This window comes from Notamacropus eugenii, chromosome 2 (genome assembly GCF_028372415.1).
Source record: "Notamacropus eugenii isolate mMacEug1 chromosome 2, mMacEug1.pri_v2, whole genome shotgun sequence".
Taxonomy (NCBI): domain Eukaryota; kingdom Metazoa; phylum Chordata; class Mammalia; order Diprotodontia; family Macropodidae; genus Notamacropus; species Notamacropus eugenii.
In genome coordinates, this window is record NC_092873.1 from 291,258,101 (window position 1) to 291,276,696 (window position 18,596).

At 40.3% G+C, this 18,596-nt stretch overlaps 1 long non-coding RNA gene across 1 annotated transcript in view; it reads right to left on the reverse strand.

Annotated features, from left to right (window-relative positions):
* The window catches only part of LOC140523915 (uncharacterized), a 76,763-nt gene extending 59,700 nt beyond the window's left edge, over positions 1-17,063 (reverse strand). Inside the window, exon 1 of the long non-coding RNA XR_011973507.1 lies at positions 16,756-17,063. This is a non-coding gene — a long non-coding RNA (uncharacterized lncRNA). The remainder of the gene's footprint in view (positions 1-16,755) is intronic.
* Between the last annotated feature and the right edge of the window lie 1,533 nt (positions 17,064-18,596).

Sequence of the window (18,596 nt, forward strand, 5' to 3'; positions counted from 1 at the left end):
AGGGGTATTACCCATTGCTATCCAAGCTTGGTGTGTGCTTCCATATCCTCCCCTGACTCACTTTACTATTTACTTCTCTATCCACAGCTTCCACCCCACTGGGAGAGCAAGAGTGGAGGAAGAAGTTAATCAGTCGATCAATAAACATTGATTAAGCACCTACTGTGCTTCAGGCACTGTGCTAAGCCCTTCAGATACAAAGAAAAGTAAGAGATAATCCTTGCCCTAGCACTGAGCTTCTTAAACTGTGGGTCATGATCCCAAATGGGTTAGCAACTGGATGTGAAGTTCACAAAATATCTGGCAACAATCAAAGATTTCTAAACATGCAACAACCAAAAATTAGTTCAAAACATACCCTTACTGAATCTGAGGTGTTTCTGGAAGCCCTTGCCCTTCACATGCACAACTTCACTGCAGCCTTGGTTCTGAACACACAAGTTGCTGAGTTATCAGGTGACAGAAGTTTAAAACCTGAGCTTCCTAAAATAAGTCATTAAATGAATTTTGACTTGAGACAGAGTTTTCAGCAATTTCTGAAATGGCCCTAAACATACTTCTACCATTTTGTACTACATATTCATGTGAAGCTGCATACTCACTATTGATGATTATGAAATCCAAATATCAACCAGCTCTGAAAAATGTTGAAAATGCTCTACATCCTACAGTATCAAATATTACACCAAGATTTAATGCTTTATGTAAAAATAAACATAAAAATTAAATTTAAATTTAAAAATTAAATTAAAAAATAAATAAGCACAGCTTTCTCATTAGTATGCAAATTTGCTTTCATCTTTAATGAATAGTAAAATTATATGCATGCCAAAATTGTTTTAAAATATATTTCTTTATGATTTATTATCAGTAAATGTTTGATTTGTATACCAATTTTATATGCCTATATACCCAGGGTCATGTAAAAATTTCTCAGGATAAAAGGAGTCATGAGTGCAAAATATTGAAGAAGCCCTGCCCTAGAGGAGCACACAGTTCAATGCAGGAGATAACATGCAAACAGCTACACACAAACAAACAATATACAATATGCTGGAAATAATAAACAGAGGAAATATGGAGGAGGTGGGGGCAGCTAGATGGTGCAGTGAATAGAATGGTGGACCTGAGTCATAAAGACTCATCTTCTTGAATTAAAATCTGTAATCAAAGTCTTACTGGTTGTGTGACCCTGGGCAAGTCACTTAACACTGTTTGTCTCAGTTTCCTCATCTGCAAAATGAGCTGAAGAAGGAAATGGAAAACCATTCTGGTATCTCTGCCAAGAAAATCTCAAATGGGGTCACAAAGAGTCAGACACAACTAAAAAATGGCACAACAAAAATGTGTGTATATGTGTGCAAGTGTGTGTGTCTATACATATTCATATATATGCACATATATATATGTGTGCATACATATACATACATATATACACATACATACATGCGAGCGTATGTGCATGTACACTGAAATTCAAAAGGAGAAGAAAGATGAGACAAGGATCCAAGTGACTGATTGTGCTGACCACTGAGGCCACAGGAGCAGACATGGAGGACTAGACTGGACCACTTCTCTCACCTGATCCTCTCTACTTAGCTCTCCATCTGATAAAATGACTTTTACTACCATTTGATTCCTCCCTAATGACAAAGGACATTCCGTATTTAATGCAATATCTTACCTTTCTGAAATCAATTCACTTGATTGTGTCCCATTAACTCTCATCATTCTGGACTGATTGTTTTCTTTGTGGCTAAGTATAGCAATTGCATAATATATCATCTGCACTTTATTGTTTTGGGGGGAAAAAACATAGAAAAGAGTGATGTAGTAACCATACTTCCATTTCCTTTATAAAAAAGAGTGGTGGCCATGGGACCAAAGAAGCAATCATTTATTGAAACAGAGGAAAGGAGAGAGTTGCATGAAGTTAGAAATTAAGGTGGACTTCTGGGAGCACCATGGGACACTGGTAAGTGTGGTCACTATCCGAGCTACCTATTAAAAAGGATAGAGTATTACACCTAGAATCAGAAACATGTAAGTTCAAATCTGGCCTCAGACACTAGCCCTGTGACCCTGGGTGAGACATTTAGCCTCCGTATGCCTCAGTTTCCTCATCTATAAAATGGGGGATAATAGGAGCACCTATCTCCCAGGGTTATTGTGATGATAAAATGAAACAATGTTTGTAAAGCACTTTGTTGTTGTTAAGTCATGTCTGACTCTTTGTAACCCCATTTAAGGGTTTTCTTGGCAGAGATGATTGGAATGGTTTGCCATCTCCTTCTCCAGCTCATTTTACAGATGAGGAAACTGAGGCAAACATGGTTATGTGATTTGCTCCTAGTCACGCAGTTATTAGGTGTCTGAAGCCTGATTTGAACTCAGGTCTTCCTGACTCTAGGACCAGCACTTTATCCACTGCACCCCTTAGCTGCCCACCCACCTTAAAGGATTTTTTAAATGCTACCTATTATTATTATGATTATTATTTAAGATAACCAGAAATGACATTGACTATGAATTCAAAGGTGGCAAGAACCTTAAAATTTATCTAATCTATTTTATAGTCAAAAAACCAAAGGCACAGAGAAGTGAGGGTTTTATTCAAAGTCCCTCAGATTATAAAGTACAGAACAAAGATTCACATACAGGCACTCTGACTCCAAATTTAAGTCTCTCTCTTTTACATAATTCTATATTTGTCAACCAAGCTTTAGAAATAGCCTTGTCTGTAAGCAGGGCAATTAACTAGATTATGTCTGGATTAGGTTACTTTCAACACTGGAATTTTATCCAAACCTCTGCTTGGTTTTTCTGCAGTTTGAAATCACAGATGTCTCTGGGTCTAAAGTCTGAATAATTAATATAATCAGGGAATCTCAGGATTACAAAGGACTCTCTTTTCAAGCCACTTTATAGGATCATAGAATTAGAGCTAGAAAGGGCTCAAAGGGCATTTATTCTAACACCCTCACTTTATAGATGAGGAAGCTGAGTGTTTAGGTTAAGAGGCTTGCCCTGGGTCACACAGATTATAAATGATAAAGCAAATATTCAAACCCAGGTCCCCTGACTCCAAATCCAGAGTCCTTTCTACCATATCATACCGTCTTCCTTAAAGGTCATCTTCCTAATCCCAAACTAAGAAATGAATGCCACCTGGAACATTCCAAAAAAGCAGCCATCTACCTTTTGTTTGAAGATTTTTAGTGAAGGGGAGCTCCATAGTCCATTCTAATTCTAAACAAATCTAATTATTAAATATTTCCTTATACTGATCCAAACTCTGCCTCCCTAGAACCACCTAGTTAACTCCAAGCTCTGCCATTGAGGGCTAAATAAAACAAATTGAGTCCCTCTTAGACTTTACAAACTTTCCAATAGTTAACATGACTTCTCTTCTTCAGGCTAATCATCCCCAGTTCCTCAGTCAATGATCACATGGTATGGGTCTGCAGTTCTCCCACCATCTTGGTCTCCAATCTTTAGGTCTGCTTTATAATTTGTCAGTTCCTCTCCTGGTCTATCCCACCAAGTCTCAATAATGCCTATGAGACTATACCACTCCACAGTAAATTGTCTGAGTCCAGAAATGAGATCTTCACCTGATTATAGACTCTAAAATGAAAGAAAAAAAGAGAGGGGGAAAGAAGGGAAGAAAGAGAGAGGGAGAGAGAAAGGAAGGAAGGAAGGAAGGAAGGAAAGAAGGAAGGAAGGAAGGAAGGAAGGAAGGAAGGAAGGAAGGAAGGAAGGAAGGAAGGAAGGAAGGAAGGAAGGAAGGAAGGAAGGAAGGAAGAAGGCCAATAGGTCATGCTTGATTAATCATGGCTCCCAGTGACTACTTTTGCCCATCCCCTTGGAAAGCCTAAGATAGATCCTTTGACAATTAGCTTCAGGAACTGAACATTTTCCCCTTACTCTTAATCACCAAGCCAAGGTATTAGTTCTTGAGAGTGTGATTGATTTCCAGGGACTTGGAACTTAATTACATCTCAGCAAAATTTGTTGGGAATCCCGAGAAGAGAGAAACTTTCTGTTCCTTCAACTCACTGAGTAGGAAGGATACTGGGGATGGAGATAAGGAGAATTTCAGATATTCCATTCAGTCTTCCCTAGTTGAAACTGAAGAACAAGAGCTACCCATCCAAATCTCATCCACTGTCAGATCCCTCCCAACAACTCTTGAAAGAATTACCTTTCCTCAGCCTCCCTCCCCTACTACTAGTTGGTGCTTCCTCCCTCCACCCTAAAATTATATTGTATTGACCTCGTCCATATTTTGTAATTATTTCTCTGTATGATTATTTTCTGTACAGAGTAAAATGTAAGCTCCTTGAAGACAGGGATTATTTGTCTTGGTCCTTGTTCCAACAGCACTTACCACATAACATGTGCTAAATAAATGCTTATTGAACTCAATTGAAGGGAAGTACTTGATATTTTTCCCTGCAAAAGGAATTAGATAGCCCCATCCAATATTCTATGGAAGTCTATGCTTCTAAAATTCTTAGGTAATTCTATGGTTTTAAAATTCTCTGGTGAAATGGTTTTTGAAAATCTCCTGAGTGGTCTTCACTGAATTCCAAATAATCCCCAGAGACCAATATCAGCAGGTGGAAGCAGTCGTGTATGGAGGCTCCAAGCCAAGGGAGAATTTGCTCAGCTGTCCTGCCAATGTCTGCTTCTCGGCTACATTGGCCCAGAGTGGATGGCATTTGGGCAAGATGCCTTCTTACTTGGTTTCCATTCCAAATGGGAATGGAAGAGAGTGTTTATTAGCAAATCATTTTTGGGTGAGGTTTTTGTCTGGAAAAGATCAGCTCCAATAATTTAGAAACAGATACCAAGATAAACTTGGATCCTTCTGGAACAACAAGTGACTTCCAATGCATTAATGGACTGCCATTATCAGGGGAAAATACTACCTCCTAGAAATCTAGAGGTAGGAAAGGCAGCGCTCCAAGACCCCAGTCTGAGGAACAAAATGTTATAGGCAACATATAGCCATACAAAGAAATTTTTGACTAGTAAAGATGCAGCCAAAAAATTCTATCTTACTGTCTCAGACATTCCCAAAGCCATCTCTCTAGAATATAGTCTCTAATCCTGGAGATTTGCAATTCCATACATCCCTTTCCTGTGCATTACTCATACATAGACATCAGCACCTATCACCTAATTCCCTTCTATTCTCCTTATACGCACACGCACAGGCACGCACACACATGCACATGCACACACACATGCACGTGCACACACACAGGGCCTGTAGCCAGAAAGATATAAGCTCAAATCTGACCTCAGACACCCACTGACCCTGTGACCCTGAGCAAGTCATTTAATCTGTCTGCCTCAGTTTCCTCATCTATAAAATGGGAATTAACAATAGCACCTATCTCCCAGGGTTATTGGGAGAATAGAATGACATAATATTTGTAAATCACAGACATACAGAGTTCATATCAAACCACATGCTGGGAATTAGGGTAAATACTATTTTGGAGAGTCAGCAAGTTGTTTCTTGTGGAGGAGAGAATAAGAAGTAAAAAATATAACTACGATAAGAGCCAAAATTTATATAGTACCTACTATGTGCCAGGCATTGTGCTAAACACTTGACAAATATTATCTATTTTGATCCTCCCTACAATCCTGGGAGAGAGGTGCTATTATTATCCCCATTTTGCAGCTGAAGAAACTGAGGCAGACAGAGTTTAAGCAGCTTCCTAGGGTCACACAGCTAATAAGTATCTGAAGCCAGATTTGAACTCAGGTCTTTCTTACTACAGTCACAGCAGTCTATCCGCTGCACCACCTCAAAATCCATCAAGGAAGAATTTTCCCCAAGTCCTAGTGAGGGGAAAGACACAGGAGGCAACATAGTTCCAAGCCCAGTAGGCTACTCACTATCGTACTTCTAAAGAATTCATTCATCAAATAGCCTGGAAATGCTTATAACTGACCAGATTCCAAATACTAGTCTGGGAATGGCAATGAAGCAATGTCCAGTTCAGCAGGGTTAATTCCACTAACTTTAGAGAAAAACTGGAGCCCAGAAAAGAAGAAACATCAGCAAATTGGTTGTGTACTGAAATTTGTGACTCTGGGGAAAGAAGCAAGGAGGGTGTATGCAAGGTTGATTTATTTTCTTTTTTAAGGTAAGAGTTCCTAGCATCATGACCTGTAAACAATCTCATTGCACTTACATATCAAAAATAATATAAACACTTGAGCTTAAGTTGTAAACAGCCTACTATACCTGTGCTATGCTGAATCACCATGATATTACTAAAGTTAATGTAAACTTGTGAACCTACTGCTGTCAAAATGCCTTCGTATTCTCCTCTATAAATCAAGCAAGCACTCATCAGTAAGTGGGGAATATGAATGCTGTGCTTGTCTCGACCTGCCCCTATCAAGGCTTAGGGGGATGCTGTAGGAGCTGGTGTTCCCCCACAAACTCCTGACTCACCACCGTTGGAAAGAATAAAGTAAATTTTCTCCACTACTGTCCTTCTGGCTGCCTGGATCCAGAGTGAACCTGCTAGACTCCAGACCTCAGAAGCTCCTGTATTACAGGAGGTGAGCCCCAAACCCAGGACTGCTTCAGGCAAGCCCTTCCAAGTAGTGTGTTTGCAACATGTAAAGAAACTTTATGGTGAAATTGAAGCCTACAAGTCTTAGCTACAGGCTTTCTACACATGGGCACCCAATGTCTCTTTCTTCATGCTTGACAATGTCAGGAATCACTTTATGAAGTTGATATGACCTTTTCTTCCACATTGAGAGACTAGGATTAAAATTCAAATACATTTAGGAAGAGAAAGTCTAACCTTGTGTTAGTATATTAGCAAGCACCCTAGCACACTCAAGGTGGCCAGCTAGCACAGGTTCTTTGATCTGCTTTATAAAGGAAAGACAACTTCAAAGGGTTAACAATCCTTCTTTAATTTCATATATATATATATATGTCATTCACTAGTTCAGAGAATCAAAATGTCCTTCTCATAAGCAAAACCCCAAAGCAAAATATATAACAAAGACTTGACTCCTGATTGGCTCAGTCAGTAGGCATGAAACCTACATGACTCCATATAGCCGTGAATTATCAGGGTTCAAAGGAGATTAGTCCTTCAGATGTTTTCAATGAGCCTTCCTGATGCTGAAGTCAACTCTCTATGCGCTATGCCAACCTGTTTCTCAAAGTGTTATATTAATATGATTTGTTATCATCAAATAATATAACTTATTAAATTACTTCACAAACCTCCAAGTGTTTCACACATGCCTGTTGTCATTGTTATGTTAATACATATAGACTGATCTTCAAGAGCCCAAAGTATTTGAACTACAAGCAAGCAAACTGAAATAATCTTCCTGCTCATATCTATAGGTCCCATCACTTATAAATCCAGCTAAATATGGTCATTCAAATCCAAACACTTCAGTGAAAGATTTTTGGGGGGTTGGGGGGGTTCATTCTATTTTATTTTTCAGTTAACAAGCATTCATTTTCTTTCCCTCCTACCCACTCCAACTTAATAGAAAAAAGAAGAAAAAAGCCCTTTCAATAAATACGCATGATCAAGCAAAACCTATTCCCACGCTGGTTGTGTCTACAAATGGGTGTCTCATTCTGCAACCTAAGTCCTTCATCGCTCTGTCAGAAGGTGGTAACATGCTACATCCTCTATCCTATAGAATCATGGCTAGTCATTGTATCAATTGGAGATATTCAGTTTTTCAAAGTTGTTTGTCTTTACAATGTTGTTGTAATTACATAAATTGGTTTCCTGGTTGTGCACACTTACACAAAGACTTTGATTTCCCATAATTTAGAAGCCCATAGACTAGGGTCAAGGAAACTGTGGCCTTCTAGGTCCTCAAGGGCAGCCCTTTGACTGAATCCAAACTTCACAAAACAAATTCCTTTAATAAAAGGATTTGTTCTGTAAAACTTGGACTCAGTCAAAAGGCCACACCCAAAAACCTAGAAGGCCACATGTGTCCTTGAGGTCAGAGGTTCCCTACCCTGTCATAGACATTTGTCTGAGTCGCAATGATCTGATACTGTACATTTATACTCAGTTGTAGGGGAGGCCTAAGGCTGGTTGGCTGAGTCATTTTAAATTCTTGGTTGTTGGAGTTTGTTGTTGTTCAGTTGTGTCTGACTCTTCTTGACCCCATTTGGGGTTTTCTTGGCAAAGATACTTCAGTGATTAATCCTTTCCTTCTGCAGCTCATTTTACAGATAAGGAAATGGAAGCTAACAGGTTTAAATGACTTGCCCAGGGTTACACAGCTAGTAAATGTCTGAGGCCTGATTTTAACTCAGGTCTTCCTGACTCCAGGTCTGGAGCTCTATCCTCAGTGCCACCTAGATGCCTTGGTTGTTGGATATTTGTTTTCAAATCAAGTTATTCTTTATTTGAGTATTTGCAAGTTACAAGAGTGATTATCTGTACTACTGCTTCAACCCCTCACTGATGCCCCCATACACACACACACAATGCAATGCAATGCAACAAGCATTCACCAAGCTCCTGTTGTAGGCATCACGCAGGGTACTTATAGATAGAAAGACAAAAATGAACCCCCATGTCTCAAGGAAACTACATTGGCCTAGGAAAATGGGTAGGACACATACATCCAAAGCAATTTGAAGATGACTGTAGCATTGATAGCTTTTCAAAGGAGATGGCATCTGACCTGAGTCCTGCTTTTCCCTCATTCTAAGGAACCTCAGTCACACAAATAATGATTGGGGGAAAAAAATCATCTTTTCTTTTTACTTCTTACTTTCTTTTTTATATGGGGTATCCCAAAAGTCTTAGTGCAATTTTATACTACTAAAGCTTAAAACTGCACTAAGACTTTTAGAACATCCTGTATTTGTGGAGACAGCGAGGAGAGAAAGAGAGAGGGAGAAAGAGATTCAGTTTCAGGGCAAGGAAGCCCCACCTCTGAAGTATGTTAAGCAGTGGAAGAGATATAGACTTGGAATCAAGAAGACCTGGGTTCAAATTCTGTCTCTGCCACTTATGGGGTTGGCTCCTGAGCAAGGGACTTAACCTTTTTCATCCTCATCTTCTTCATCTGTGCAGGGCCAATACTGGCGCCTACCTCCAAGGATTGCTGTGAAGATCAGATGAAATAATATAGGAAAAGTGCCTTGTAAACTTTTAAGTAATTGGTGAAGCTGCTACTAGGCAAGCCCGAACAAGTGAAGTCATCACTCTCTCTCTCTCTCTCTCTCTCTCTCTCTCTCTCTCTCTCTCTCTCTCTCTCTCTCTCTCTCTCTCTCTCTCTCTCTCTCTCTCTCCCCCCTCCCAGGAAACTCTCTAACATTACAAATGGAAGAGGAGGTGCCAGTCTGCAATGGTAGAGAGAAGTTACTCATTGGTAGTGGTCATAAATCTTGTCCCCCTCCCCCCAAAAAAAGAAAAGGACAGAAGTAAAATGTTCAGGGAAGAAGAGGTAGTTTGCAAAAGCAATAGAGACCCTAATACCTTTAGTTAAGTCTATTACACACACACACGCACACGCACACGCACACGCACACGCACACACATCTATCTAATCAGCATTGGCCATGTGTACTAGCCTCAGTCTAATGATCCTTTCTGAGATAATCCTTTCCCAGTCCTCATCTATCCATACCAAATCAATGACCCCTTCCTATGCCTGCCACCTTCACCTAAGTCTGATCTCTAACAGCCCTCCCCAAACCAGAGATCCTAGGATGGAGAATGATCTTAGATCTAGAGTTGGAAGGGACTCTCAGGGCATTTGGTCCACACAAATCTCACCTGATTTTACAGATGAAGAATCTGAATCAGGCTCCAGAAAAGTTAAATGAATTTCCTAGAGTCACATAGCTAGTAAGAATTTGAAACAGGATTTGAACTCAGATTCTCTGGCTCTAGAACCAGGGTTATTGCCATTGTAGAACAATGCCTGGCGGGATGGTAGGAGACAGGGACTGCATTAAAGGAGAGGGTGAAAACTTCTGTGTTTTGAGGTCAGGTAGTTAAAAATGAGAGACAGACAGAGACAGAGATGGGGCGGGGAGAGAGAGAGAGAGAGAGAGAGAGAGAGAGAGAGAGAGAGAGAGAGAGAGAGAGAGAGAGAGAGAGAGAGAGAGAGAGAGAGAATCTTTGGAGCTTGGTTTGTCATTCCTGGCAAGAAACTAGTATTACTCAGAAAGCAACGTGATTGGAAAGGCTGTCCTCAAACAGTAATGATATTGCAGGAGGAACAGCATTGACATAAAAAAGCAAAACCAAGTATAGACTATGGGCCTGATGAGCCCAGGTGTGATTGGGTACACATGCCTGAGAGACCATGATCAGAAGTTCTTGGAGCTAATTGAAATGGAAACCACTGCATCACTGTTTTCCACACCCTCTCACCCAGGAAGAAAGATGGATGGAGTCTGCATTAGCTAGGGCATCACTGAATTCAATCCCCTTCTCCCCTCTATGTCTCCAATGGCCAGATTATCCTCTGCTGCCCCTCTGCCTGACATGGAAGAGACCTCTGAGGAAGTGGCATCCTTACCCTTGCCTGCGTCAATACCATGCTTACACAGAGGCAGTGGAATCTAATGGATAGAACCCTGGACTGGTACTCACTTGAGAAATTCTGTCCTCTTTCCAATGCATTATGGTGTAAAGAATCTTCTGACTCTAAATGTCTGTGACTTTGAGGTAATTAGAAGCCAGACTGGGTACTACACGTATATATGGGAGAGTGAAAAGACATGCAAGGGCTCATGCCCTTTGGATGTCTCTTGGATTCAGATATGGTGCACATATCCTGCCTGGACTCCCCCTCAAGACAGATTTCACAATGTAATAGGTTTGTTTTTTAAAGAGCCTGCTTCCACATTATTATCCTGGCAGCATCCAGGTACAGGCTGACTTCACCACTTTGCCTGCCTCTAACCTCCTGAATGGCCATAACAAGAAAACAGAAAACAGCAGAGAAAGATAGACAAACAGGAAGGAAGGAAGGAAGGGAGGGAGGGAGGAAAGAAAAGAAAGGAAGAAAGAAAGAGAAGGAAGAAAGGGAAGAAGGAAAGAAAGAAGGGAAGAAAAGAGAAAAGAAAGAAAGAAAGGAAGGGAAAGGAAGGAAGGAAGAAAAGTTAAAATAGCACAAAATTATGGAATACTCCAGTAGAGACCTCCTGCCATTAAGCCATTAACAACTACTCTTTGAATCCAGTCATCCAATCAGTTATGAATCCATCTGATTGTGTTATCATATTATCATCATAGGGTCACATTTAAAATTGGAAGGAATCTTAGAGGGTCACTAATCCAACCCTCTCTATTTACAAAGGACCCTAGCAATTAGCTCCTCCTTATTGGTGAAAATTTGATCTAGAAACACTCCCTGATTCTAACCTCTTCCATGATTCCTCAGTCTCACTTACCCCATGTATCTATTATGAAATCTCATCATTTCTACACTGACAACATTTCATATTCACCCCCTTCCATCCATGCTTACAGGTGCAACCCTAATTTAGTCCTCATCATCCAGACTATTGTGAAAGCTGTTCTAATTGGTCTCCTGCCTCAAGTGTTTTCCCACTCCAATTCATCTGCCATTCAGCTGGCAAGGTGATTTTTCTCAAGAATAAACCTGATCATGTCATACACACACGCACACACACAAACACATACACACACAAACACACACTCCTGTCCCCTTTTCACCCATTCTTACTCCTCATTCTACTTCCTCTCTTCTCCTTTAACCCCATAATAAATTCCAGTGGCTATTTATTACCTCCAGGATCAAATATAAAGTTCTCTATTTGGCATTGAAAACTCATCATGACCTGTCACTTCTCTTACCTTCATTAACTCTATGATCCAACATCACTGACCTTCTTGCAATTCCTTGAAAGCGACACTCCAGGTCCCAGCTCCAAACCTTTGTAATGACTGTCCTTGTAATATTCTGCTCTCCCACCTCTCCCTTTTAATTTCTCAGGTTTCCTTTAAGACTCAGTTCAAATCCCACATTTTTGAGGAATCCTTTCCCAGTTTTTAGCCCTTCCCAGTCACTAATGCCTTCACCACTCATATTATCTTCCATATATATATTTTATATAAGCATAATCGCCTCCATGCAAGTAAAGAGAGTGTTTTTGCCTTTCTTTGTATTCCTGGCACTTAGTACAGTGCCAGTTACACAGAAAGAACTTAATAAATGATTGACTTTTTCTTCTACCTTCTGAAGGATAAAATCAGCACAAAGGCAAAGCATTCCCAGTTACTTCAGCCGATCTTCATGGGGCATTGGCTCTAGTTCTTTTCCCTTCCTGATCTTTCTCATGTAGAAATCCTCCAGTTTGTCGATGTCTTTCTTATAATGCAGTGTAAGATCTGAATATGATATTCTAGCTGTAGTGTGACCAAGACAAAGTGCAATGAGGTCATGTCCACCATTATCAAAATAAAGTAGACTCAATGTTGTCTGAGGAATCCTAGTTGATGGTCCCATCTCCATAGCTGATCCTCCAAATTCCTTCCCTGGACTCAGACTAAGTTGCACAGACCTTACAATGACCTTTGTGGTCTTTGTCCTGGACAGCTCCATATCTTCTGCTCTGGAAGTTGCACTTCCACCATCACCACCAATCCATCAACTTCTATACCTAGACCAGTGACCTGAAGGCAAGTCATGCAGTGGGACTGAATATGGAGGAAAAACAAAAACATATCTATATCTGTGGAATGAAAGTGTTCCGAATTATGCTACTATTCTCACAGTGTTATTTCGAGAATAAAAAGAGATGTTTACAAACACTTCAGTGGACCTATAATCTCATTAATTTAGGCATTTTCCCCATTGGGACAGAGTACGACATATCTATCCCTTGTCATCCTGTGAGACTCTTGCCTGTATACTTTCATAGTTCCCCACAGAGGATCCATGCAGTATACTGAAGGCCTCGTTCTAGGTATTTTATCCATATTATGGGAACGCATGGGTGTAGGAACATGTTGGCCATCTTAACACATGACCAGCCCATCACCTTTTCCAGTCACATATTTCCTTGATGCTGTCCCTCATTTTATTTCTTGTGTATGTCATCATTGAAAATACTGTATGCTATAGTCAATATATCTCATACATATATCAAGTCTCAGATATATACCACCTGAATGGCTACAACAAGAAAACAGAAAACAGCCGAGAAAGATAGACAAAGTGGAAGGAAGGAAGGAAGGAAGGAAGGAAGGAAGGAAGGAAGGAAGGAAGGAAGGAAGGAAGGAAGGAAGGAAGGAAGGAAGGAAGGGAGGGAGGAAGGAAAGAAAAAAAGAAGGAAGGAAGAGAGGGCAGGATGAAGGAAATGCCTACCATACACCTAATTGATGCCCTTTGGGTCACCCATAACTTTGATTCCTTGCAACTCTAGTACTCCAAGAGTCATAATTATGCACCATTTCCAGGAAAACATAGTGTGTGCATGTGTATGCGTGTGTGTGTGTGTGTATGTATGTGTGTGTTTAATATGGGCCCTAAAGAAGCAATGTGAAATTGTTAAAGCCACTGTTTAATTTCCTAATTGCAATCCAACCCATTCTTTACCATCTGTTCGACTCTGGGTTCAGTTCATCTGTAATGACTTTTCTGGATATAGGTAATGAATGACTACCTAAAAACACTGACCATTTGACTGACTATCATAATATGGACAGATAGCATTATTCATCCATGTAGCTCTTCCAGTATGGATTGTTACATCAATTTCATGTGAGTCATTGTGACTCTAATTGAGGAATTATTGTAATATGCTGAGACTTGATATATGTATTATATAAAGCAGTATAAATGTGAACTATTTTAATTGTTCTAATTGAGGAATTCCCAATTTGAGAAATACATACCTAAGGGGGTATAAAAAGCTTGTTAAGGATAAATGGGGAATAGTTAATAAATAAGACTTCCTTATATATTGAGTAGGAGGTAGAGTCTTTCACTAAACATTTATTAAGCACCTACTATGTGACAGGCACTGTGCTAAGGGCTGGGAATACAAACATGAAACAGAGTCCCTACCCTCAAGGTACCTACAATAAAAGAAGACAACACCCAATCAAAAGGGGGTAGGAGGAGCGGAATGGCTTACTAAAAACCAAGGGATATTGGGACCAACAATGTCTCAACAATGTCTAATTAATGTCTAGATCTAGTTGGCCCTTTTCCCACATGGTCCTTAATCACCATTGCCATGATGTTTTCAGTCCTTCCTTCATCTGATTTCCTCCTGTTTCCAACCCAAGATCGAACTTCCTACCAAGCTCCTATTTCCCAAGGCCCCAATTCTGAATCTTTTTGCTGGGCTGAGATGACAGACACATTCTGAACCTACAATCTGGCTTATTAACTCATGCCTGAGATTGTCTCCCATCCCCCGGGGAATTAGCTTTACAAAATTCCACCTTTCAACAATACAATATTACAGCCATTTTAGACAGACAGGGGTTATAGAACATTTCCACCCACAGTCAGGGAAGGGCTGTCACCTCAGCATAACTAAGGTGAATTTAAACATGACTTCACAACACTTTATTTCTGAAACATGAACAAAAATGTTGCCAACTTTATATTGCAGGAAGGATGTGTTCTGGCACAGTAATGAGGGAGGTAACAGCTCATATCCTCAAGTGTTTTAAAATTTACAAAGCACTTTCTTCATCATAACCCTGTAAGGGAGGTAGCATGAGCATTGTCATTGCAATTTTAATAGGTATGGAGTCATGTTAGGAAAATTGTATGTACACATTTTTGGTAAATGATGACTGAACAGAAAAGCAATGTGGAATAGTGGATAATGTGGGGCACTTCAAAGCAGCAAGACCTGCTTGCCACTTGCTGCTTTCCAACCAGAAGAAGGTCACTCAGACTAGGCTTGGAGACAGAAAGACCTGAGTTTGAGTTCCAGTTAGACACAACCCTGAGAAAATCATTTAACCTCTCTCAGTCTCAATTTCTCATCTCTAAAATGAGAATAATAGTAGGACCTGCTTCACATTGTTGTTCTGAAACTCAAATAAGATAACATACCTATAAAGAAAGCTTTGCAAAGCTTGAAACTCTATATAAATGTCATTAACATCATCATCATCATCATCATTAGCAGTAAGAGCTTCAGATTCTTAGTTATAGATGGGTTACTTTCTGCCTTGAGGAAAGGAGTTCCCACACTCCTATTATATGTCAGAGCAATGAGCCTGAAAAGTGAAAAATGCCCCTTGATATTGACATCCTCTCATCTGGACTAAGAAGGCAATGCTGGTTTTCCTTTGTATTCTTTCTTCTTTAGCTCATTACTCCTACCTTGGGAGAGTAAATGGATAGTATTAGTAAGCAGACACAAGGGCTGCCTATGCTGTAAATAGTCTTGAGGTTATGAGAGATACTTGGTTGACTAGGTTGACTCTTTCTGGTGTCCATAGTGGTCCCTAATTCCAAGTTCATTACTATAACATTGTCAGTGCTTGATTTAGAGTCAAAGAATCTGGGTTCAAATCTTATCTGTGTTATGACCTTGGACAAGTCATTTACCTCAAGCTTTATTTCTCATCTGTAAAATGGGGGTGTGGAATGGTTGGAGTAGGTGATCTCTAAGATCCATTTCAACCATAGATCTTCTATTTCTATGACCCCCAAAACATTTCTCTAGTATCTTCTATTTGTAGTGTTGTGTGCTAATAAATTTAGTCAGAATCTTATCTCTCAGGAGCTCTGTTCATCACCACCTGCATTGGCCTATTTGTTAGGTGGTCACTTTAGGAAGAGTATTAACTCATTTACACTGGATTCATTATTAATGCACAGCTCCAAGTGTCTGACTTTGGGGAGCAATGCTAAAGCAAGAGAGGGATTCTGTTTCATGATTTATTTTGGAATGTTTTAATTTTGAGGAAAGAGAAAAGACTTCAAGAGATATCCTATAATGCCAGTTGGGGAGGGCAGTAACAGAAGAATGTATCTGGAGTGATACTTCAGACAGGAAAAAGAAAGGGGAGGAGAGGGGGTGGGGGAAAGCAGAGGGGAAAGGGAGAGGAGAAAGAAGAGGAGGGACTAAGGAAAAGAAAGAAGAGATAAATGGATAAAAGAGAGAGGAGGAGAAGAGGGAAGAGGAAAGGAAAAGGACATGGAGGAGAGGGGATAAAGAGAGGAAAGGAAGATAGAGAAGAAAAGAGAAAGGGGAAGAGAGGAAGAAAAGGATTGAAGGAATCAAGAAGAAGAAAAAGAAGGAGGGTAGAAAGAAGTGAAGAAAGAAAAGGAGAAAAAGAAAAGAGGAAGAGACAAAAGAAAAAGCAAAGAGGGGGAAAGAGAGGAGATGTTTGAAGAAATCAAGAAAAAGGAAAAGGGAAAGAAGGTAGGTAAGAAAGAGGTGAAGAGAAGAAAGGAGAGGAGAAGAAAAATAGGGGAGGAAGGAGAAGGAGGAAGATGATGGAAAAGGAAGAGAAGAGATGAATAAAGGGAAGAAGAGGAGTGAGAGAGTAGAAGGAGAAGGAAGAGAAGGTAGGAGATGAGAAAAGGAAAGGAGAGTGAGGAGAGGAGAGAAAGGAGAGAAGGGAGGTGTGATAAAGTGTCATTCAATTCAATTCAACAAACATTCATTAAATACCTATTACATACACACTGGGGCAGTTAGCTGGTGCAGTGGATAGAGCACCAGTTCGGGAGTCAGGAGGACTTGAGATCAAATCTTACCTTAGACATTTGGCACTCACTAGCTGTGTGACCTTGGACAAGTCACTTAGCCCCAATTGCCTCATCCTGGGTCATTTCCAGTCATCCTGATAATATCTGGTCACTGGATTCCGATGACTCTGGAGGAGAAGTGAGGCTGGTGACCTGCACAGCCCTCCCTCACTCAACACAAAGTCAAGTGCAAGCCATGTCATCATTTCTCTGATGACATGGTCTTCTTCAGCAATGAAGGACAAACACACACACATTACATACACTGAACTACACAGTGCAGACACAAAAAAATGAGAAATTACATACTCTCTTCCCTTAAGAAGCTTACATTTATACTGAAGAAAACAAGGGCACAAAAAAAACTAAATGAAAAATATATACAAAATAAATACGAAGCAATTAGAGAGGGAGGGCAGCTGGGTGGCACAGTGACTAGAGAACCAGACCTGAAGTCAGGAAGACCTGAGTTCAGATTCGATCCAAAGCACTTCCTGCCTGTGTGACCCTAAAAGTCACTTAACCTTATTTGCCTCAGTTTCCACATCTGTCAAATGAGCTGGAGAAGGAAATGGCAAATCATTGCAGCATCTTTGAAAAGAAATCCCCAAATGGGGCCATGAAGAGTCTGATATGACTGAAAACAACAACAACAACTGAAGGGAAATATTACTATCTGAGGGAAATCAGGAAAGGTGTCTTTATAGAAGGTGGAAGTTGAGTTTAAAAAAGGGAGAAAGGTAAGAAAATGGGGGACAAGGGTGAAAGAAGGGGATATTTGGAAAAGAAAGGAAAGAGAAGAGAGAGGAGAAGAGACAGTAGTGGAAAGGAAATGGAAGAGGGAAGGAAGAGAGGAAGAATGAGAAGAGGGGAAGGGAGAGGAGAAGAAGGGAGAAAGAGAGAGAAGAAAAAAACACTAAGGCAAAAGTCTCTGCTGGCTTGATTTGCAGCATTCATCATCTCTTCCTTAGCCCATATGGGGGGTGGGAGGAGAGAGAATTAACTGCAAATAGTCCTAATTCATCTAACAGGCATTTCATTCACATTCATAGACTATATTCTCTGGAGAGGGAAGTGGATACAGGAGAAAGGTCTTTATCATCATTGATACTAATTCACGTCCATCTGAAAGAGATCTAAAAATCGTTCCTGTCCGAGGTGCATAAGAACCTGGCTGGCCTTTCACTGTGGCCCTGTGGGTTTCTTGGAGATTTTTGCCAGTTACATTCATAGAATCCTCATAGTCCTTCTCAAGACCGTACTTATATTGTCCCCAAGAAGTGTATGACTAATAATAATAAAAAAACAAGTCCCCCTCCCCTTAACCATTCTGCCTATCCCCTTGTTTCTAGTCATCTCTGAAAGGACTCCAGGGAGAGACTTAAAGATCTTCCTGGATGACTCATTTAATTAGAAAGTATAGACGGTGTTCCAAAAGTCCAAGTGCAACTTTAAGCTTTAATAGCTTAATAACTTTAATACCTTGAAACTGCATGAAGACTTATGGGACACCCTGTAGAGCCAGGAAGTTGTCCAACCAATCTAACCTAAATCCCTCCTGCTGCATTTTAATCCATTTTCTTCCTGTTCAAGCTTCAGCAGAAGAATTAAGCTACTGCTAAATCAAAGTGAAGATGTCTAGGGTAGAGAACAGAGATGTACCAGAGATAATAGACTTCCATACAAATATGAAACCTCCCACCTCCTAGAATCTTCCCCTCATTGCCCACCCCCTAAATACCCAGTACCCTGATGTTTCCCCCTGACTCCCTGAGGCTCCCCACTAAACTTATCCTCTTTCTTTCACAGTATCCATGTTCAGAGATGTAACTGGAAATTTTGGTATCCAA